Source organism: Manis javanica, chromosome 15 (genome assembly GCF_040802235.1).
Source record: "Manis javanica isolate MJ-LG chromosome 15, MJ_LKY, whole genome shotgun sequence".
NCBI lineage: Eukaryota > Metazoa > Chordata > Mammalia > Pholidota > Manidae > Manis > Manis javanica.
Window position 1 is genome coordinate 80,380,064 of NC_133170.1, and position 23,439 is coordinate 80,403,502.

A 23,439-nucleotide genomic window follows, 5' to 3' on the forward strand; every position below is an offset into this window, starting at 1 on the left:
CTGCCTGCAGTATACCAGGCTGCTTCTTGAGTTATCAAATGAGGGGCCACTGGTTCCCTATGCAGAGCCTGACACACACTGGCACTCTAGAAAACCTTGCTGGACTGAACTAACCTGTCCAGCCCAGGCCAAGTGGGTGTCATTCTTGACACTCTGTCTACTTCATCCCCATGGCCAGGATGCTGCCTCAATGTCCCTCTGATTCAGCTCCTTCTGTCTGTCCCCTGCCAGCACTCTAGCCGGTGCCAGTGTATTGCTTACACAGATGACCCTTCCATCTTTTTCCTACCATCTCTGCCTCCAGCCATGCCCCTGCCAATCAGTTCACCAAACTCCAGCTGGAGAAACATTTTAAAACACAAATCTAACCACTTCATTCTCTGCCTAACACCCTTCATTCTCAAAACAAACTCTAACAAGCCAGCCAGGCCAGGAGGCCTCTGTATCTGACCCTACTGACCTCGCTGGCCGTGTCTCCACACCCCTAACCACCCGACAGCACACTGAGTCACCTCTGGTCTCTGGTTTGGCCGCCCCAACTTCTGCTCTCCCTCTTCTGCCTCCACTAAACAGCTCTTCTTCTGGAAGTTCTCCAAGACCACTACCCACCCCTGCAAAGCAACGGCAGGCTCCTCGTGGGCTCCCACAGCCCCCGTCTTTCCCATCAAAGCATGTGTCACACTATTATAAGCACTGGTCTGCATGTTTTTCCCGTGTCCCCACATTGAAAGTGAGCCTCCTAAGAGCAGAAGCCTTTGCTCCTTGATGTTCTGTCCATGCTTAGAATATAGAAGGTATTCAAGAAATAGATAGATGGATGGTATATGGGTAATGGGTTCGTGAACGCGTGATAGAGGGATGGATGGATGGGTGGAGGGATGGATGAATGGAAAGACTGAGTGAATAAAAAATGAATGGATTGGCAGGTGGTTGCATGGATGAATGGATAGATTTAGGGGATAATAAGTGAATGGATGGGTTAGGTGGAGAGATGGATGAGACGATGGATGGATGGATGATGGATGGGTGGATGGATGGATGGATGAATGGATAGATGGATGATTGGGTAGATGGGTGGTCAAAAATATAGATAGATGAAAGAAAACCCACCGAATCATTTTGTTACAGTTAATTTTGGATGGTAAGGGACTCAAAGTTCTGGGCACAGTAGGCTGGCAATGTTTCTTGAACTGACGGTTAAATGAATGTCACAGAGCATGTTGTCATCAGCTCTCTGATTGGCTCCCCCCTCCCGCCACCAATCCCCTCCATCTCCCAGCCTCCCCTTGTCCCGCAGTTGCCACATGACTCTGTGGCCGAGCTCCCCAGGTCCATGCTTCCACATTAATTACTGAGTGATATAATCCAAATTTGTCTAATGAATTAATAATAGGCCATTGGGGTATTTTAATAATGAAATGCTTGGAGTTATGTTTTGATAATTACAGAAGGCTTTTGTAATTATACCACGGCTATAAAAATAAAATGAAAACCAATCAGGTGGTATGCAGTGACACCCCAGGAGTGACCCCCCAAAACCTGTAATGAACAGGCCCACCAGGATCAGGAAGACCAATCTGGCTCAGAGCCAGCTAGGGTCTGGGGGGGCAAGACCTTCACAGAATGGTGGGGCTGGGGAGGGATGCCAGGGGGGATGAGGGAAGGACCTTCCCTAATAATACAGCTGATGTTTGAGACAGAAAGCTCCTTCAAGGCCAATGGAACAAACCTGTGTTTACAACGAGCAGACCAAGGCTCCAAGAGGAAGCACGACTCACCACGTCAGCCTCAAACTGCTAGTGCCTGGGCTCCTCGTCCAGTGCTCTCTTGGCTCTAGGCCAGTCACAGGTAGTCCTCGCACCACAACAAAACCCTCAGCGGCCTCGGTGAGCCCTGGTCATGCCTCCCGTCTCAGAACCCCCGCCGCTGCCCATACGTACAGCCAAACCACACGTCAGTCACGCACTCAGACTGCTCCGCATCTCTGCCCTCTGCCTGGGAGGCCTTCCCCTCCCGACCCTGAACTTCTGCTGTCCGCATGGCAGAGCCCTCCCACCAGGGGTGAGCCCCCTTCCTCCTTCCTCAAAGGCCCCCAACTCTAAAAGGCTGGAAGCTCCGCTGAGGTAAGGGCAGGTCCTGTTCACTTTCCTCTCCCAGGAAGGATAGCATGGGGCCTGACACACACCCTGCAGGCTTATTCAGGGCCAGATGGGTGAAGGAGGGCAAGAAGAGAAAGGAGAGAAGGGACATGGACAAGGAAGGCTGGTTCTCCAGTTATTTCCAGAATGTGTTCAGCCAAGGCCACCAAAGGACTCTTGAGCTTAAAAGTGCTAGTTTAGTTTTGGAAGTCTCATTGGAAATTTAAGCAACAATAAAATTAGACACAGTAAAGGAAGAGAAATATTCTCAAGAGGACAGAATGCTAATGGTGGTAGATCGGTAGATTCTTAACCGCACCCCGCCAGTGCTGACGCCCACACACTCAGAATCAAGAAAATAAGCCTGGGCTATTGACCCTAGGGCCTCTGTAAGATGTCCCCAAGAAGGCACTTGAATTTGCAGTATACGCTGCCCCAAACGGGTCCCTGTGCAGAGCTGACAAGCAGCAGCTGGGGCTGGAAGTGACGTAGTTCGGATCTGTGTCTCCAGGTCCTACGGTGATTCCACCACCGGCAGCCCCAGGGCCGGGGGTTGAACGGCAGGTGTCCACCAGGGTGGCCTCCTTGCCCTCTACCAGGGCTGGGGCTGAGGGACGGCCAAGGGTGGGAGGAGTTTGCTGGGGTTAAACCATCATCACCACCTCTCCCTCCTGCCTTCCTCCCTGACCCCACTTCCAAGCAGGATCTATTGATTTAAGCCTTGAGCTGTAGTCTGATGGGCAACCCAGCACTGCAGTTAAAAACAGTCTCTGGAATCAGGCTTTCAGGGTTCAAACTCCAGCATGGTAGGAGCCATGTGACCTTGGGCGAGTGTGTTAGTCTTTCTGTGCCTTACGGTCATTGGGGATATTAACAAGCTGATCTACCTAAGACCCTGGGTTGAGGGGCATCTCTATTCTTACCTCCTTTACTAGGAGCACCTTGATTCCAAACTCCCTTCCAGCATTTCAGTGTGGATTGGATGGCACTGGCCTCACCCACCAGCTCGAGAACTTGGGCGAGTCTCTCATAACTAGCCTATCAGCGGAGTCCATTCATCCAGTTGCGGCGATTGGTCAGGATCAATTCATTGATTCAAGCGAACCAATCAGAGCTAAGGTGGGTCATTATCGACAAAAATGAACTAGTGCTATAGTCATGTTATGGACAAACGTTGACTCACCGCTGAGTCTCACTGGGAGGCGAGAGGAAGTGGAACTAAAAAGGTTGGGATCTTTGGGCAGAGGGCACCAGCATCCTGCCCTCTCTCCCCTCCCCAGCAGGGCCAGGGTAGACACCCTCTCTCCTGGCACCTTAAATGCCCCCTGCTTGCTCCTGTTTTAAAATGAAGTAGAATGAGTGACTCTGAGCCAATCCCAGTCCCCCTTCCTAGCCTGGCTGGCCCCCATCTCTTGCCCCTCAGTTTCTTCAACCTGGGAGATAGAGATAACCAAGAGCCCGGCCCTGGGAAGGTTCTGGTATTTCAGTGAAGTCAGGCATGCCCGCGGGCCTGGCACACAGGATGGGTCCGGAAGAGATGCCAGCCATTAATAAGGTGGGCCAGTCCCGTCTTCTCTTGTACCTGGCTGTTAAACATCTGCCTGCTGCCAGACTGGGCTCCTAAGGCAGGGCTGGTGTTCATCATTGTATCCTCGGTACACTGTGCAAGACTAGGCGTGGAGAGGGAGGGAATGAACGAAGGAACAGAGGGAGGGACGGCAGGAGGAAGGGGGAGAGAAAGAAAAAGCACAAGTCTCTCATCACACAGAAAGTCCAGCTGCTCCAGACTGAAAGAGCCTTCAGAACGGGAGACAGAGGCCAGCCTTAAACCCTTCACTCTGCAGGCACAGAACCCAGAGACAGGGGTGAATACCCGAGGGCCACTCAGCAGAAGGTGGCTGAAGAGGACCCAGCCAAGAGTGCCTCCCCAAAACCCCAAGCCTGTCTCCAGCACCCCCTTTTTCACCCTCAGGCCAATCCCAACACACGGCGCCTTTTCCTGTCTGGAGAAGACACCACCCTCAAGCCAGGTGCGTTGCTCAGGTGTCTCCTGCCCCACATGGGCTAGGCTCTGTTGGAAAATATCCTGGGGCCTCCAGGCCAGAAGGAGGGAGTGAGGTGACTCAGGGCCAGATGGGGAGAAACTCAGGGAGCAGAAGACGGAGAGCACAGGTGGGAGCAGTTCTTTGTGAGTCAGGAAAGCAGACTTCTCTCGCAATACTATCGAGAATCTCTTGGCCTGAACTCAAGTATGCAGGACATGAGCGTTAGTTTCCTGTAACTGAACTTGCAGGCCCGAAACCGCATTAGCTAGGTTCTGATCCCACATGGGGAGCCTCTGTCTAATTAGGGGACTAGGAAGGGTCACTGGGCATAGGACACATGAGGGGGTTGAGGCCTGGATCCAGAAATGCCTCACTGATAATAGGCAAAGGGGGCCACAGATACAGGCATTTGGCCTCTATGTCCAAGAGAATGGGCTCCCAAGTTAGCCCGGCCCTGGGTTCAAGTTCTGGTCAGCTGCTTCTTGGCTTCACCATGCTGAGCTGCAGACTTCACTTTCCTTACACCATCTGCAAGGTGGGTACAACGTCAGCCCTCGCAAAGCTGATGTGAAGATCCAGTGAGCTAACGTGTGCAGAAGGGCTGAGGGTGGGGCACATCACACAGCATGTACTTGGGATTAATTTCTTTCTGGGCCCCTCCTGGCCTTGTTCTGCCACCAAGTCACCCCAGGACTGTGGGCCAGGACACTGCCACCATTAGTCCAGCAAACCCTTACAGGGCCCCTGACATCCATTGTTCCCACTTTCACGATGCATGTGAGCAAGACAGGTCATGCCTCCGCCGTAGTGGGAGGCAGGCAGGTAAAGAGAGAGTTCAGGAACACGCAAAGGGCTGCACCCAAGTGGGAGGCTGGGGAAGGCTCAGAGGAGCTGCCCCGTGGGAGTTCCCAGGGAGGAATGGGGTCTGCAGCAGCCAGGAGACGGGATCTGGAAGTAGGCTGGGATGGGAGCAGAGCAGAAGGTTGAAAGCTAGAGGTGGCAGGATCAGGTTTTTGAAACACTCTCACAGCCACGTGGGTGCTGATGGGAACTGGCCAGGGAGGGCCACCTCTTAGCAGAGATTATTAGCAGATGGCAGCTCAGCCTGCGTCAGGGGCAGCGAGGGGGCCAGAGGGGCAAGAGTGCTGGGGCTGGGCAGGGGTGTATGTGGGGGCTCTTGGTGGGGCAGTGAGGGCACCAGGAGGAGTCAAGAACAGCCTCATTTGGGAATCTGGGCAGAATCCAGCCAGTTCCAGAACCACCACGGACCCTGCCTGGGCTGTCCCAGTACCCGAAGCTCCTCCCCTCCTGCCACTGGGCTCCCTTGCCCTGCCTGCCCCTCGGGGCTGTGACTGCAGCCCCCTGGCCTGCTGGCCCCCCTCCTATCCATTACCACTGACCCGCCTGGACCGCACGCATCTCTCCCAACAGCAGACAGCCAGATATGTCCCCTCCAGGATGAGAACTGAGACCAGCTCCTAGTGAGAGGAACTCAGATGCCAACATCGTTAACAGACCCACACACCTCCTGGTAAAAATACAGAAAAATGCTGGTGGGAAGGAGCAGGTTTTTTTTGGAGACATACCCACCCAGTCCTCAGGCTCTGTGGCAGGTGCCTGGCGCTCTTTATCCACGATCTGATCCTCAGAGGAAAACCCCTGCGGGCTGGGCCGTCTCTTGTCTGTGAGCGCAGTTGAGCTTTGAACTTACAAGCCAGGCTGAAGGCTTCTTCGCAGACCAAGAGGGGACAGAGTATGTGTGGAGTGGTCCTCAAGGCTGGAAGTGGCTGTAGTAAAGAAAGCCGCTTCTGAGAGGGTGCTTCAGACAACACTGTCCACTGAATGGGAGCATTCAAAGCACCTCTGCTCTTTTCTAGCTCGTGTTGGGTTGTTTCGCTTCCCCTTTTTGCTGCTCTATCGAGGAGTCCAGAAGCAAAGGCAGAGAGGATTTCTCCTCTTGCAGAACTTTGCCAGGGGTGGGTGCATTTTCCCAGGATAGGACCACCCCAGCTGAACGTGCAGGGGAGTCAAAGGCACTGAGGGCCTGGGCCCAGGGCCCTGTATCACGGTCACAAGGCTCCAGCAGCCTGGGGCAGCACCAAGGAAGGTGGGCAGGATCCAGAGAGCCTGCATGATCCCCGTGTGCCTGGAGCAATGCAGGAGGAGGCGGAGAGAAAAAGAGCTGCAGAGAAGTAAACTGAGGCCCAAGGAGGTTAGGAGATGGCCAGGAATTCAAGTGACTCGATTCCCAGTTTTTCTCTCCCATTCCTTCTTTTTTGTTGTGTCTCATTTTTAAGATGTATCTATTTGTTTAAATTGCAGGGGTTGATACATTATCATGGTTCTTAATTCAAAAGATACAAAAGGACACAAAGACCCTCCCTCCTGGTGACACAGCCCTGCCTGTATATGTAAAACCATTGAATTATATGCTCTACATAGGTGAGCTGAACTGTAATGAGGAATATCTCAACAGAGCTGCTGAAAAAAAGAACAAGCCCCATCCCCTCCTACTCCCCAACCCTGGTGTAACTCTGTTTGCCTGGATGCACCCCTGTGACCTGTTTTCTTTTGCCCCTTCCATTTATTTTTAGACACTGGGTGGAATCTGGAATAACAGAAAATCTATGTTGCTGAAATAGGCAATGAAATCCACCCCCCACCCCCGGCGGCCCCCACCCGCTCTCTCTGCCATTTAGCAAGCAGTACTACATGCCAGGCACACAGATGTCCATGACCTGTTTCCAACCTCACTGCTATCCGGTGAAGCCATGTTCATGAGGCCCACTTTCCAGGCCAGGAAGGAGGCTGATCATCTTAAGGGGACTGCCTAAGGGCTTCCCCCCATAAGCAGGTGACCAGGCCGCCCTCACAGAGCTCCCCGGCCCCTCTCCCTGCAGAACTTTGAGCCTCCGTATCAGCCAGCAGCAATGGGGTCCCCCTGGGACACAGGCACAGGTGCTGGGGCCCCACAGAGAAATGAGACGTGGCTCCCCCAGCCCTGCACCCCACCCTTGACTTTTTCCTATCTCCTGTCTCCCTCTCAGGTCTCCTTCTCTTAACACTCCTGGTCTTGTCTCTGCCTGGATCCTCTTCCCAGGTATTTTTTGTTTCTTTAATGACAGCTTTTTAAAAAGCTTTTTAAGAACCAGTTTTATTGATGATTGCATTAAATAAATAAATGGGAGCAAAGAGACACATCTCCCATACAGAAGAATTTCAGATAATGATGTAGCTACTCTGCCCTCAAGGAGGCCGAGCCTAGCTTCTCATTTCTTCAACTTGGGCTATTGCTGAGGGACTTGCTGTCAAAGGCTACGGTCTAAAAAAGGGTGAGGGAGAAGTCAGCCTATGGCCGAGAAAGCTGGTGATGTTACTCTGGCCAGGTGATCAAAGTTAACCTCATCAGTATAAATCATGGTGATGACGTACTAGCTGTATATATTCGGATGGCATATCCCAGATGTTATGTTTTGAGAATGACACTTCACTTCCGTAGTCTTTCTCCTAAAAAACCATAACCCTAGCCTACGCAAGAGAAAAATAGGCAAATCCAAATTGAAAGAAATTGTACAAAACACCTGATCAATGCTCTTTGAAACTGTCAAGGTCATCAAAACCAACGAAAGTCTGAGAAACTGTAACAGTGCAGAGGAGACTAAGACACGATGGGTAAATGTAAGGTGGTGTCTTGGATGGGATCCTGGAAAAGAAAAAGACTATTGGAAAAATCTAATGAGATTCCAAAAAAGAAGAGTTTGGATTTTGGTTAAGAATAATGTATCAATATTGGTTCACTAGGTGTCGTAAATGTACCACGTTAACATGAAGAATTTGATAATAAGGGAAACCGGATAGAAGGTGAACAGGACCTCTTTGCACTATCTTTGCAAATACTTTTCTGTAAACGTGTAATTCTAAAATTAAAAACTATTTAAATGGAAAACAAGAAGCTTTATTGAATTATGAATCCCATACCACCCAATGTACTGGTTTACAAAGCACAATTAAATAGTTTTTAATATATTCACAGGTATGTGCCCCCATCACCATCCAGTTTCCAAACATTTCACCACCCCGAAAGGAAATTCTGGGTCCTATGAATGTGTAATTTTGGCTCTGATGTGAGGGTGAGGGCGACATTGAGCTACCGGTTTAGGGTGAGTTGTGGGTGATGTCAAAGTTGACTGTGAGGAGTCAGGTCCAAGGGCCAGGGCTAGGGTTAGGGTTAGGTGTTCCAGAAGGTGTTTGGGGAGGATAGACTGACAGTTAGAGTAAGAGTGCGGCTCTGATATGAGGGCGAGTACGGGTATGAACTTCAGGGTCACAGTGCAGCGTCCGTGTTGTCAATGGTGACAATGAGGGGTCGGGTCGAGTGGCCAGGGCTAGGGTTAGGGTTACATGTTCGGTAAGGTGTACGGACAGGATAGGGTTATGGTTACAGTGACAATCTGGCTCTGATGTGAGGGTGAGGGTGAGATTGAGCTACAGGTTTACAGTGAGCTGTGGGTGATGTCGATGATGACCGTACAGGGTCAGGTACAAGACAAGGGTGAGAACTAGGGTTAGGGTTAGGTGTTCGCTGTGGTGTACGGGCAGAATAGGGTTATGGTTACATTTAGGATCTGGCTCTGATGTGAGGGCGACAGCGAGATTGAGCTACAGTATTACAGTGAGGCATGAGTGACGTTGATGGTGATGGTAAGAATCTGGTCCAAGAGCCAGGGCTAGGGTTAGGGCTAGGTGTTTGGGATGGTGTACAGGGGTGATAGGGCTCCAGTTAAAGTGAGGGTCCGGTTGTGATGTGAGGGTGTGTGAGATTGTGTTTCAGGCTTACGCTTTGGCAGGGGTGACATTGAAACTGATGGTGAGGGGTCAGACCCAGAGGCCAGGACTATCTTAGAGTTACGTGTTCAGTAATGTGTAAGGGCAGGATAGGGTTATGGTTACAGTGAGGATCTGGCTCTGATGTAAGGGTGAGGACAAGATTGAGTGACAGGTTTACGGTGAGCTGTGGTGATGTCGATGTAGACCGTGAGGGGTCAGGTCCAGGGGCCAGGGCTAGGATTAGGGTTAGGTGTTCGGTAAGGTGTATGGGCAGGATAGGGTTATGGTTACATGTAGGATCTGATGTAAGGGTGACAGCAAGATTGAGCTACAGTGTGACAGTGAGGCATGGGAGACGTCGATGGTGATGGTAGGGGTCTGGTCCAAGAGCCAGGGCTAGGATTAGGGTTGCTCTCCCACCCCTTTCTTTACCGCCATCCCCAGCTCCTAACAACCTGTAATCGACTTTCGTCCCTATTGATTTCCCTATTCTGGATATTTCATACAAATAGAATGATCCGTCCGGCTTCTTTCAATTCGCACAATGACTTCAAGGTTCATACGCATTTTTGCATGTGTTGGAACTACATTCCTCTTCATGCCTAACGTGCCACTGCACAGGTAGACCATGCTTGGCCTAGCCATCTTCCGTTGATGGCCATGTGGCTTTTTCCCACCTTTTAGCTCTTGTGAATAATGGTGCTCTCAATGTTTGTGTGCATGTCTCTGTGTGAGCATGTTTTCATTTCTCTTAGGGAACCACTTGGCAAGGAATTTCTGGGTCAGATGATAATTGTAGGCTTCATTGTTTGAGGACCCACTGGGCTGTTTCCCCAAGTGGCTGCACCTTTTTCATTCCCATTCTCCCCCAGTTTTCAAGGGTACAGGTTTATTCGGGTTCGTGTATGAGCTGGGGGCTCACACACATCATCTCGTTGAATCCTCACCATGACCGACCATGTGGGCGTGACTACCACCCCATCTCCCAGATGAGCGGACTAAGGCTCAGAGACGTGGAGCCACTTGCCCAGGGCCCCAGATTCTGGCCCACTGCCTGGCCCCATAGCATGCCACTACAATCCAACATTTTGGAGGCTGAAATGAAAAATGACTGCTGTGGGTTCTCGGGCACCAAGAGGCCCCCTTGCCTGACAGGTGATCCTGGGAGAACATTTACCCTGGAGCTCTGTCGGCTGAGTGGGGAAAGCCCTCAGGGACTGTAACTGGAGAGGCCAGTCTTGAAGCTCTGCTGGGGCAGGAGGAAATGCACAAAGGGTCCTTTGTCCTGTCCATTGTTCGGACTGCAGCCAGCCTTGCTGTGCCCCTCGGACCTGAGAGGGGAATGCTGGGGCAGCACAGCAGCTGGGCTGACTCCGGTTCTCCAGGGAGCCTCTGGGATAGGCCAGAGGATTCATTAAGGGGTTAGGAAATATTGGGGGCTTAGTAGATACTCAGTGTATGGGAAGACGTCCCCTTGATTTTTTCCATGAGTCTTTTGTCCTTGATTTTAAAGTCACCAACATGCGCGAAAAAGAGGAAATGAAACAGCCCCTAGGATGTGTGTATTTGTCTTCCTGCCTTGAGCTGCAGCCATCTCCATGCCTCTTGTGTATCTTTCCAGAAAGTTGTCCTTGCTTATGCATAAAAGTGTATGCATGCACATATGTGTTCCTTTTTCATAGACAAAGGACAGTATTCAATAGCTACTCTTTCTTTTTGCTGCATGATGCATGGGGAGATCATGGCCTATCAGCACCAGGACACCATTTGCTTTCTCACTGACCAAGTGGTGTACTGTCTACAGAGGTGGCATCGTGTATTCGGCTAGTCCGTAAGCAAGTTGTTGCAGTCTTTCTGCTATGGCAGATAATGCTGCAATAAATGTCTAGCACACAGGTCTTAGCACACAGATATGAGAATATGCTATGGGTACATTCTTATCAATGGTGTCATTGGCTCATGGAAAATGTGCCTTTGTTTTGCTTCCTTGTGGGCGTGGCCTCATTGCACGCTCCCCAGCGTGGCTTGGGAGTGCCTGTGTGTCCAGAATTTCTCCAGCATGGGATCGCATCAGTGCATTCACTTTTCTTTACTGAAATGAAATGTACATACAAGAGAGCCATCATCAGAGTCTGGCTCAGTGGATTTTCACGAAGTCAGTACCCCGTGTAACCAGCACTCAGATTAAGGCCCAGAATATTCTCAGCCTCTGAAGCCTGCCAGTCACACCCTCCTAACATCACCCTGATACTTGGTCAACACTTTTTGTTCATTAAAATCCCACTTTCCTTGCCAACCTGCTCTGTCTGCATCAGCTCCACCAGTGCCCCCCAAAGCATATGCCAGAAAATTTAAAAACTGAAATGCCTTTTTTTTTAAAGGAAAAATAAATCTGCAAGAACAAAGGTCAGTAAACTATGCCCATGGGCCAAATCCAATTCAGACTTATTTTTTGTATAGTTCAGAAGCTAAAAATTATAACCATCTTTAACCATTTTAAATGGTTGTAAAACACTAAAAGAATAATTCATGGCATGCAAACATTTTATCAAATTCAATTTTCAGTGTCCATAAATAAAGTTTTATTGGAACACAGGCATGCTATTCATGTACATATCGTCTCTGAGTGCTTTCTCAGTAGTTGCTACAGAGACACTGTGTTCCACAATGCTGAAACTATTTTACTGCCTGGCCCTTTGCAGAAGATGTTTTCCAATCCATGACCTAAAGCATCATCCCTCGGGAGGTAAGGAAGGGACCTCCACACTGTCCTGTTTAGGGATTGGAGCTGATTGGGGTCGCACATCATCTGCCTCCAGGGCACATGGTGGGCAGCACGGGGCTGCAGCAGGAACCTGGTAGAAGAGGCTGCTCAGGCAAGGTGGCAAAGACGGAGGGGAGAGAAGGCACTTGAAGGAGTCTCAGGGTCACATCACCAGCTGTGAGTGTTCAGGTCGATGTACATACGGGAGGAGGGAAGGAGAGGAGACTGCAGGAACGCGACGGGAAAGCCCTGTTAGCCTCCACCCCCAGGAATCACGTCATCCTGTGTACGGGGCAAGGGTTCAGTCAAAAGTTAACCAAGGGAAGAGCCAGGGAGAGGAAGCAATAGTGTTGACTGCAGGAGGTGATAATGAGGGGAGAGATGACCCTGCCTGACAGCAGAGGTGTGGCTATTTGCATTGGCAGCTCAGAAAATTTGAGGATCACCTTGCCCAATTGTCCTTCAAATTGATCAGTGAGTTGTCAGTGCGGGATTAATGTTGAGCAATGACAATGGGGTGTTTTCAGAGGTTTCTCCTGGCTTCAGAGTGGAGGGGGTGCACACAGCCTCCAAATTCAAGCCTGCAGGAGAATCCTTGTTGCACAGCTCAGAAATTCTGGGCTCAGCCTCTGTTTTTCCCTTCTGTAAAATGGGATCATAACCCTGACCTTAGAGAAGTGCTATACAGATTATACAGTTTGTGTGTGAAGTGCCCGCCTGTAGGAGCCATGACCCAAATGTTGGCCTCCTCGAGAGCCCCCCACAAGTCTCTCTACATCACCAGCCACAAGGCCTATGACTTTGTTGATTTAGAGAATCCCCCATCACAGGGTAGCTGTGCAGGGACAGACAGGAGGCATACCAGGGTTTGGGCGACACCGCTTATGACTCTGAGTGATGCCACCGCAAACACTTATTGTCATAATGGAAGTTATTCAAACACAATCAATTAGACGCCCATATTAGCATATTTTTCATTGCAATAAAGCCGCAAAGAGGAGATCCTAGAGACGGCTTATTGCCGTTGTGAGCTAATATTTGTTAAAGTGATTAATATGTTTTTCAAACATCTGTGACAGGCATGGCAGGCATTGCTTTTCTCCACGGGCAGGAGCCTGAAAGGGTGAGGGGTGGGAGTCACTCGGCTGGGGGCTCCAGGTAGGGGCCTCAGGGGCACTGTGGGCCGCGTCCTCCTCCCTTCCCTGCTTGGGCCTTGAGCTTCCCTGTCTCCTCCGCCTCCAAGTTTCCTCTCTCCTGACCCTGCCATCAGCGCTCACCGTAACAAATGAAGACACCCAGGCGCCCTCTCCTCCAGCTCTTCTGCCCTCTTCCTCCTTCCTTCCAAAGAACCTTCACCCTCCTCCCTTCTTTTATTCACCTGCCAGTCCCTGCTTTTACAAAAATCATTATGAACTGAAAACACATGGAACCTTCTAGAATAGCATCATTCAAAAGAACTTTCTGTGATAATGGAAATGTTCTCTATCTACACTGTCTAATATGGGAGCCACGAGAGACATGTAGCTATTGAGGACTTGAAGTGTGGCTAGTGTGACTGATGAACCAAATGTTTAATTTTATTTACTTTTAATTGATTTACATTTAAATGTAAGTAACCACAAATGGCTAGTGGCTACCACATGGAACCACCTACCTCTAGAGAACAATACAATGAACACCTGCATACCCACCACCCATCAACTTTATCAAATGTCCACATTTTGTCTTATCTGCTTCAGACTTTGTGAAGTAATTAAATGTTATGGGTCTGTTTCCCTTTTTCCTGAGTGAGTCCCTGTCATTTACGTCTTGGTATTTACCTTTCCCATTCATGGTTTTATGCTTTTACTGTCTATGGATGGATCCACAGGCAATATACAGCAATATTTCCCACACTTTAATGCTTTACATGCACAGTAACCTATACTGCAACTTAATTAACCTTCACCTAATTATTCTCCAATTTGCTTTTTTTTTTTCTCAGTCTTGTTTTTCCAGTAGACATATAACACTGGTTCATTTTCCCCAATGCATAGTATTTGACTCTATGAGCATACTTCCATTTATATCTCAGGGTGCATTGAAGAACATTTATTACTAACAATACTGTGGTGAACATCTTGGAATATATCCTTTTGGGCAACAGGCTAACATTTCTAGGAGATGTCTGTCCAGAAGCACTAGGTAGGTCAGGTTGTACAGCTTTACCTTTCCTAGGCGCTCCCAGTTGGCTCTGCAACACAGTTATGCCAATTTACACTCCACCAGCAGCTGAAGAGAGCTGTCTCCCCACCAGCTCATCGACACTTGGTATTCTCAAGTTTTTAGTTTTGTTAAGCATACGGGTGGTGACTTGTGGTTGTTTTGATTTGTATTTCCCAATTAGTAGTGAGGTTAAACATCTTTAATGACTATTCTTCATTTGGGTTTTCTCCTTTGAGAGCTGTCTGGTTGTGTCCATTGCCTATTTTTCTACTGTATGGTTAATGTCGTTCTTCTTTATTTAAAAGAGCTCTTTACATATTATGGCTTCAGTCCTCTCTCAGTTCTATATGATCAGATACTTTTTTCTAGTTTTTGTCTTCTCTTTTAACTTCTTTATGACGACTTCTGTTGAAAAGAAGTTTTTAATGTTAAGGCAGTCAAGTTTATAGTGTTTTTCCCTAGGGTTTATTTTTTTGAGCTATTTAATTAAGAAATCTTCCCTTACCCCAGCATTATAAAGACATTCTATATTTCCACCTAGAACTTTAAATGTTTCCTTTTTGTATTTGGATCATTAATGCATCTTGAATTTATTTGTGTGCGTATCTGCTGTGAGTTCAGAATCTAACATAATGTTTATATTAGTTGTCTAGGCTGCATAAAAAAGTCATGCCAAAGTTGATTGTTTAGAACAACACATGTTTATTATCTCACCATTTCTGTGGGCCAGGAGTCTGGGCACAGCTTAGCTAGAGCCTCTGCTTAGCTGGTCCCATTGCTGCTGGCTGGGGCTGGCTGCTCATCAGGGGCTTGACTGGGGAAGGATCTATTTTCAAGCTCCTTGGGTTATTGGTCATTTCTTTACAGCTGTAGGATTCATGCAGCTTGTTTCTTCAGAGCCAGCACTAGGGACAAAGAGATAAAGAAGGAGTGGTAGGTGGGGGAAGGGAGAAAGGAAAAGAGAGAGAGAGGAAGACAGCCCGCACGGCAGAGTCTTGCACAATGTAAGGTAATCAGGGGGGTGACATCCCATCACTTTGCTGCATACCGTTGGTTAGAAGTAAGTCACTGGACCTGCCCACACTCAAGAGGAAGTGACTACACAACGGCCTGAACATCAGGAAATGGGGTCATAGGGCCACTTCAAAGAATGTCTGTCATATTGTCCACATTGATCATTTTCCAGTATTCTTTATATTTTTAGAGTAGTTCATGTTCACAGCAAAACTTAGAGGCAAGTATAGAGATTTCCCATACAGCTCTGCTCCATGCATGCAGAGCCTCCCCCACTATCTACTCCGCCCCCCAGACTGGTACATTTGTTACAACTGCTGGACCTACATCAACACGTCTTTATCCAGCAAAGTCCATGGCTCATGCTGGGTTTGCTCTTGGCGGTGTATATTCTATTTGCCTGGACAAATGTACGATGGCATCCATCCATCGTTATGATGTCACTTCGAGGACTCTCGCTGCCCCAAGCCTCCTCCACACTTCTCCTGTTCATCCTGCCCTCTCTCAGCTCCTAATAGCCACTGATCACTTTGCTGTCTCTAGAGCTCTGCCTTTTCCAGAATGTCGTATCTTGGAGTCATACAGTATGATTTTCAGATTGGCTTCTGTCACTTAGTAATATGCATTTAAGTTTCCTCCATGTCTTTTCATGGTTTGATAGCTCGTTTCTTTTTAGTGCTAGAGAATATGCACCAGCAGTCTCCTGTACACGGTCCACCCCTTCTCTGCCACCTGGTAATGCCTCTGCCATCATGTATGATGGGTCCATAGGCACAGAAGTCTGTTTCCAGGTCTTTTGTTATTGTTGTTGTTCAGTGGTCCTCTTGCCCCTACCATCCCTCTAAATGTGCTCCAGTTTGGGGTCGCCGGTGCCTGTCATGTTGTTGAATTCCAGCGGATCTTTACAGACCTCACCCCCTGGATGCTGCAGAGGTGTTGGGTACCGTGGACGTCTCCTACCCTGCTGCATCGTTCTCCCCAGGATTCTGCTGCATCATTCTCCCCAGGATTCAGGCCCCTTGTGCCGAGTCTCCCATGCCAGGCGGCCCTCCTACCTGACGGGGACGCTGGAGTCGCTCTCTCTGAGTTCACTGCCTAGGGTGTCTCCTCTGCTCATGGGACTAAATCCCATCTTCCCTCTGAGATGCGTGGTCTCTGCCCCAGGCTGGAGCCTCCTGAAGCTCCACATGTGCGTGGCCAGTGGCCTGTTAAACCCCACCTGGAAGATTCCTGGCTATCTCACACTCAGCATGCCCACACAGAATTGTGTCTTGATCCACAATCCCCCACAAAAGGCGCCCACCCCTCGTCTGCCCCTTGCAAGAGCTGGACCCCCCATCCCTTCATGTTCCCATGTGAAACCCTGTCCAACTCCATCGTGGTCTGCCCGTCTCCTTCCATCTTCTCAGCTGCTACCCTTCCCCAGGTCCCTGAAACCTCCCAGCTGAGCATCTTCTGGAGCCTCCCAACCTCCTCTCCTGCCCTCTACAGTTAATTCTCCACACGGTGGTCAGAGTAATATTTTCAAAAACATAAATCATTTCCCATCATCCCCCCACTTAAAATCCTCTTCATGGCTTCCCACTGCTCCTAGAATAGGGTCCAGATTCCTCAACGTGTCCTCAATCAGTAGTGGGCTGTCCCCTCCCCTCCAGCCCCCATCCATCACCACCTGCCCCCCATGCCCGTGCCCCCATCGCTGGGCCCTGGAGATGATCTGATTATTTTCTCTAATGGGGAGACGTTGGGGGTGGTCCAAGTGGTCTGGAGGGAAAGGTGCCAAATATCTCCTCTGAGTGGCAGGGCCTGGGCAGGGCCATGAGCCCCCAAAGAGGTCGGGTTAAATGGTACTGTTTACTTTAGCCCTCTCTGAAGTGTGTCTTGGTGGTGAGAGAGCCTTATGAATAAGCTCTTAATTCCAGCCAGGGCGTGGGTCAGCTCGCCAGCAGCGGCGTTTATTGACATTCACGTCTGCTCCCTTACCCAGCGCCCCGAGTCTGAGGGGCCTGTCTGTGCGCAGGGCTGGTGGTCCCAGTTCACCTGGATGGGGGCCGGGCCTACCTGCTGGCTTTGTTCAAACTGGCACTGAGACCTCAGCTTTACCGGTGACACTTGTGGGGACCGGGAGTAGGGGCAGGGGTTGAGCCTCTGGGAAAACTGTCACAAGCAGGGAGGAACCGAGACCCCGCGCCTAGGAGGGCCCAGAAGTCCTGTGCCACCCAAGGAACTAGGTGGCAAGGAGGTTGACGGGCCTGTTTATATTTTCACTGGGCTGATGGAATCCTTGCGGCCTGAGAGGGGACAAGCTGGGCTAATGGCCCCACTTGCAGGTCAGGTTCCCCTGATGGGCCTCAGTTTCCCCATCTGCCTGGTAGGACTTCTGTTCTATAGACAGAGATAAGAGCAGCCAATGGTACCTTTCAGCCTCAAAGAGGATCATGGCATTTTTTAAAAGGAATATTTGAGAATACTTTCTCAAATGGAAATCAGAAGTTCAGAAAGGGCAATGGATAGAGCATTCATGGGGTGACAAAGCCAGAGTTGGAGAAGAGATTAGGGGTTGTCTGGGGACAGGGGCAAGGCCGGGGATGGGCCCAGTTTTCGAGGGGTCACATGAACGCGCTCCTCAATGGTGATGGAGCAGTCCTGGGTCTGGATTTCGGGGTGGTTGTGGGTGTGTATACGTGACATCAAGTAGCACAGAGCCACACACACACAACGAGGTCCTGTACAAGCTAACAAAGACGCAGTAAGGTCCTGTGTTCTAGGCAACGGTATTGTACCAATGTCAGTTTTTTGATTTTGAGATTGTGTGATAGCTAGGTAAGATGTCACCATGAGGAGAAGCTGGGGGAAGGGGACACAGGACTCTTTGTCTTATTTTGGCAACTTCTTGTGAGTCTATAATTTCAAAATAAAACCATCAAGGAAAAGTTCAGAAAGGGTCGTTGATGTGCCTGAGACCACACAGCAAATTGAGAACTAAGCTAGAGCTCATACCAGGTGTCCTGATACCCAGGTTCTTTCTACTCTTCTACAGGAAAACAGGACAAGCGTTTTAGGCAAAATAAAAATACGTGATTTCTAGTGATGGAAGCCTGAGAGTATTAACAGTGGAAGATAGAATCATAATAGTGGTAATGGTGCAATAATAAGGAAGCCTCTATGTATTGAGGACTGACCTCAGGCCAGGCATCTTGAAGACAGCTTTACACATATGACTCCTGCTCCTCAACTACGGCCCTCCAAGGTCACCCCTAGATGGGAAACTGAGGCACAATCCCCAGCTCACATAGACAGAAAATGGCAAAGGCTCCATCTAGACCTTCTGGCTCCATCTTTTGATGTGGGCGTCTACTGCGTGTCCCCTCCCACAGGCCTCTGCCCTCAGGTCGCATCCCCACTTGCAAAGCTCAAGCACAGTCATGTGGGCCAGGCTGAAACGGAAACCTAGCGTCTGGCATCAGCCCCTCAGGCACATCTACTCTGAGAGGGGTCCTGGCCATGCAAAGGGACCACCTGCAGCAGGACACAGGGGACCAAGGACCCTGTTTCAGAGTCCTGGGGAGCTGGGCAGGGGTAGCTGTGGCAGTAAGCAGTCCTACTTCAAGCCCACCCAGAAGCCATCCTGACAGAGGTCCAGGGCCAGAATAAGGAGGTGCCTACATTAAAGAGGTAAGCCGGTAGCCATGTGCGCTGCTGCTGAGTACATACCAGCCAGGGAGCCCGAGGCCCCAGGTCCTATTCACCCATCTGCCTTCACGGGCTGGGCTCCTGGGCTGAGCACACCCCTTCCTGGGTCTCGGTTTTGGCCTTAGAAGGCTCCGGAGGACCCTCCGACTCCGATTTCACACCTCTTCTGGGTGTGGCTGTTTCTAGCTCCCCAGACGGCCTGAGCCATCGATACAGGTGTGGCCCAGGTGACCCCCTCCGCAGGTGTGGCTGCTGTAGCACGTTACCCCAGACTGGTTGGCTGACAATAACACAAATGTCTTCTCTCACAGTTCTGGAGGCCAGAAGGCTGCCATCAGGGTGTGGGCAGGGCAGTGGCCGTGCCAGGTGCTGGGGCGAGCCTTCTTTGCATCTTGCAGCTGCTGGCAGCTCCGGGCGGCCCTCAGCTCAGGGGCTGCATCCTTCCAAACTCTGCCTCTGTGTCCTCAGGGCCTCTCGTCTCTGTCTCTCTCTTCTCTATATGTCTCTTAGAAGGATACTTGTCCTTGGATTTAGGGCCCACCTGGGTAATCCGGGACAATCTCACTTCAAGATCTTTAACTTAACTGCATCCACAAACACTCTTTTTCCAATAAGTTCATAAGCAAGGTTCTGGGGGCAGCATGTGAACATAACTTTTGGGGAATTCTTGCACCCACTATAGACCCACGGCATCAATCAAGCTGGAGACTGGGAGAGACCATGACAGCCTCTTGCTTCAACCTCAGAGGCCTCCCCACCCTGACGTGGCCTCCACTGTTTGTGCCCCCTGCTCCTGCTGCAGGGCCTTTGCGCATGCTGTTTCCTCAGTCTGGGATGCTCCTCCCCATCTGTCGGTGATTGCTTCCTGATCTCCCCTCAGCTCAGAGGCAACCTCCCCAAACACCTCCAAGCTCCCATATGAGGCCAAACCCTGGCCACAAATCCTTGTAACACCCAGAACTGCTCCCATGTAGAGCTCATCACAGTTGTAATTTAAGCCTCACTTGCAGATTCTCAGATTCGTGTCGGGCAGGCAGAGCACATGTCTGCATGAGGTGGGGGTCGGGGGTACAGAGCCTGGGCCATGACTAGACTCAGAGGCCCACAAACAAATTCACTTTTCTTTTAAAATGTGTATATAATCCAACCTGGAAAACAATGCAGTCATAAAATACAATTTTTGTGCTTGTTACAGGGGAAGGGCCCCATGGAGGCCACCATCCAGGGCCCAGGAAAGTCACCGCACAGCTCTGCGAGCAAAGCCCATGGTCCCAGCATCTGACACAGCCCAGGCACGTAGTAGGTGCTTGCTGAATGTCTGCTACTAAAGGGAGGAGAGAGCAGGAGAGGGTCCTGGCGCATCAGACAGGAGAGGCTCGGAGATCTGGTTCAAATCTTAGTTTCTTCCTCAGTTGCTCCTGGCTTGGGCACATCTCCTCCCTTCTCTGGACTTGTTTCTCCATCTGTACCATGAGACTCACCACACTAGTCCTCCTGATTTATCACACTCGTTCCTTACACTCAGGAGAGATACACAGTCGTGTCAGAGCCACGCATGGCAGTTGGATCCATGAGCGATAAACTCCACTGATGGAGTGCTGATGAGGCACCAGGCGCCATCCTAGGATCCCATCTGCTCAGTGTCCCCGTAGGGGGGCTCTGCTCTGCGTGTGTCCCCACTTTGCAGTTGAGAGACTGAGGCTTAGAGAGAGGAAGGCCTGTGACTCGTCACTCAGCTGGACGGGGGTCACTGGCCCCGACACGGGTCACTCCGCCAGCGAGCAGTCACTGAATCTGAGAGCGGCAGTGGACTGGGGTTCAGAGCGGGTCTGTTCATAGGCAGAGAGAGCTAGACAGGCCTCCTGCAGTTGGGGGGTTCCTCTGGAAACCACAAATGCTGGGGTTTGCAAGGACTAGAAGGGAGGCCAGTGGCTGAGCACAGTGGACAGGGACAGTATTGGGGAGGGCTGAGGGCAGAGACATCAGAGGCCGGGCCATGAAGGATTGTCGGCTGAGACAGGGTAGATTCTGTTCCAAGTTCAGTGGGAGATACTGGGGGGCTTAGGCAGGTCTGAGATCTGTTTTAAGCATGTTATCCTAAGGAGAATAGTTTGGAAGGTACCAGGACAGAAGCTGAGAGGCCAGGGGACAGCAGATGCCATACTGTGGGTGACAAATTAAGGTATGTGGACATTAGGGAGGAGACACGATGGAGGGCCCTTTGACAGGAAGTGCTGGTGGGCAGTGTCCCACTTATTTACGGTGTGTTGCAGACCTCCCAAACCTTAGGGGCCTAAAATGGCAATCCTTTCACTGCTCAGGATTCCGTGGGTCCAAAGTTTGGGCAGGTTCAGTGGGGACTGCTCATCTCTGCTCCACAAGTGTCACAGGGACTCATTCAGACTGGCTGCATTCAGCCGGGAGCTAGGCTGGGCTAGAAAGTCCCAGAAGGCTCCATGCACATGCCTGAGGCTTTGGGGCTGGCTGTTGGCTGGGGCATCCTGGGCCCCATTAGGTGGCATGTCTCTCCAGCAGGATAGCCTGGGCATCCTTCCATGGTGGCTCAGGGCGGCACAAGAGTAGAAGAGGAAGCTGCTAGGCCTCTTGGGACCTAATCCCAGAGCCTCCTGAGTCACTGTCACCTCTCAACCCAGTGTCCAGGGCAGGGAAATAGACCCTACCTACAAAAGGGGGAGAAGCATGCGTGGGTGGGCAGGGGGGGCTTCATGGCAGCCATGTTTGCTGACAACAGCACGAATGGGACGTGGATGGACAGGAGGAGGACGCAGGACTCCTAGGGCTTCGGCTGAGCCACTGGGCAGCTGTGGTGTCCTTAACTGAGATGAAGAAGACAGACAGAGAAGCAGGCTGACCGCAGGGAAGAGAGTCAAGAGACTCTGAGCTGCCAGGTGGCCGACGGGGTGTCCACCAGAACGAATGGGGCTGCACGTGGAAGGGGACGAAGTTCTTTCTTTTATCTCCTTTTATGTGCTGTGATGCTGAGAGATAGGAGTGATTAGCCCCATTCTAGAGATGAAAGAGTCTGAGGCTCAGAGAGGTGAAGTGGTTTGCCAACAATCACCCAGCAATTTAGTCTCAGAGTTGGGATTCAAACTTTGGTTGAGAAACCGGAAGCATTTATCTTCTCCCTCTTGCTCATCATCGACCCAAGGGACAAGATGGAAAAATATGCTGCCTATTACAGATAAAAACAATGACTGGCATTGAGGGCTCACCATGCACCAGGCATGGCTATGTGCCATCCCAATAGCCAACCCCATGGAGGAGGTACTATTAGTATCTGCATTTTACAAAGGAGGGAACTGGGCCTCAGAAAGGGAAAGCAACTAGACCAAAGTCACACAGCAGTCATGCTTCAGAAACAGGACTAGACCCCAGACCTGCCCAACCCCCACTCCCAGCTTTCCACCATTCCCCTTGACCATCCACATCTTTGCCATGTTCACGCTCCTATCTTGGACTCCAAAGGTGGCAACCCCAAGGACCTTTACCCAAGAATCTATACCAGGGGTTGGCAAACCACAGCCCACCAGGGGCCAAATCCAGCCACTGCCTGTTTTTGAAAACAGGCCACATGCATTTCTTTACATACTGTCCGTGACTCCTTTGGTATTCCGATGGCAGAGGCAGCAAAACCTAAAATACTTACTATCTGGCTTTTTAGGGAAAAAGTTTGCCCAGCTCTGATCTAGAGTAAGGATAGTAGGATGCCGGCTTCTCATAGAAATGGGGAGAATGACGTCCAAAGAAGGGGCCCCCCTCTGCTGAGGCCACATAGTGGTGGTGAGAACAGAGGCCTCATGACTTGGCCCCTTACCCATCGAGCTAGTGAGCCCTCATGGAGCAGCGTGCTGCAAGGTGGCACCCAGGGAAGGGTGCACCTTGATGGGAAGGTGAGGTAAGCAGAGAAAGACTCCCTCCTCTGAAGAAACATCTCATGTAGTCAAGAAGGGGAAAGGCCTGGAGATCTTGCCACTCTGACTTATTGATCCAGTAGCATCCAGGCATCTCTCTCACCCTGTTCCTTCCTCTCCAGCTCAACAGCTCCTTCCAAGAGCTGGGCATGTTCCAGAAAATGTAGCCTCTGACCTTCTAAGTCACCAGAGCCCTCCAGCCCCCAAGGGAACCCTGCCTGCAACGACACGCAATATAATGAAAAGTCGGCGAGAAACCCAATCCGGGGCTATCAGGTGGGCAGCTCCACGGAGGGCCCCTTTCTCCCCAGATGGGCCGGAACGCTTTCCCTCTCGCAGCGCGCCAGTCGGGTCCTCCCAGCTGAAAATAAAAGTCCTTCAAACATTGCAGGGTTCCGGAGACTTTTTTTTTCGTAACCCCGCAAACAGCAGCTTTTCAAACCACACACAGACTGAATCAAACTCCATTTGTTTCCAGAAGGCCGAGGGGCAGCAGTTTGGAAAAAAGAGCCTTCTCTGAAACTCATGGGGAGGCAAAGGCAGGGTCAGAGGGCACATTCCGATTGCTAAGATGCATTGACAAGCGCCCAGGCCCCCCCTCTCGGCCCTGCCAGGAGACCCGGGGCGGGCAGGCGGCTGCAGTGGGGATGCAGGGCCTCCAAAGCAGCGGGGCTCAGAAACGCTCCCCCAAGTTGGCCACAAAGAGTGGAAGGCCAAATCCTCCTCCCTTGCTGGGCCCCCACCTCCTGCAGATATGCCAAAAAAGAATCCCTAGGTCTTCTGGAGGGAACAGAGCCGGGGGTGGGGGTGGGGGGGCG

The 23,439-nt window shown here is 50.7% G+C and overlaps 2 long non-coding RNA genes across 2 annotated transcripts in view; one reads left to right on the forward strand and one right to left on the reverse strand.

Annotated features, from left to right (window-relative positions):
* The first annotated feature begins 3,282 nt into the window (after positions 1-3,282).
* Positions 3,283-22,975, forward strand: LOC140846541 (uncharacterized). The gene is made up of 5 exons (XR_012125738.1): positions 3,283-3,364; positions 3,983-4,168; positions 6,506-6,625; positions 7,231-7,283; positions 22,744-22,975. It is a non-coding gene; the product is annotated as an uncharacterized lncRNA (long non-coding RNA).
* The window catches only part of LOC108386090 (uncharacterized), a 72,370-nt gene continuing 63,630 nt past the window's right edge, over positions 14,700-23,439 (reverse strand). Inside the window, exon 4 of the long non-coding RNA XR_012125737.1 lies at positions 14,700-14,884. This is a non-coding gene — a long non-coding RNA (uncharacterized lncRNA). The remainder of the gene's footprint in view (positions 14,885-23,439) is intronic.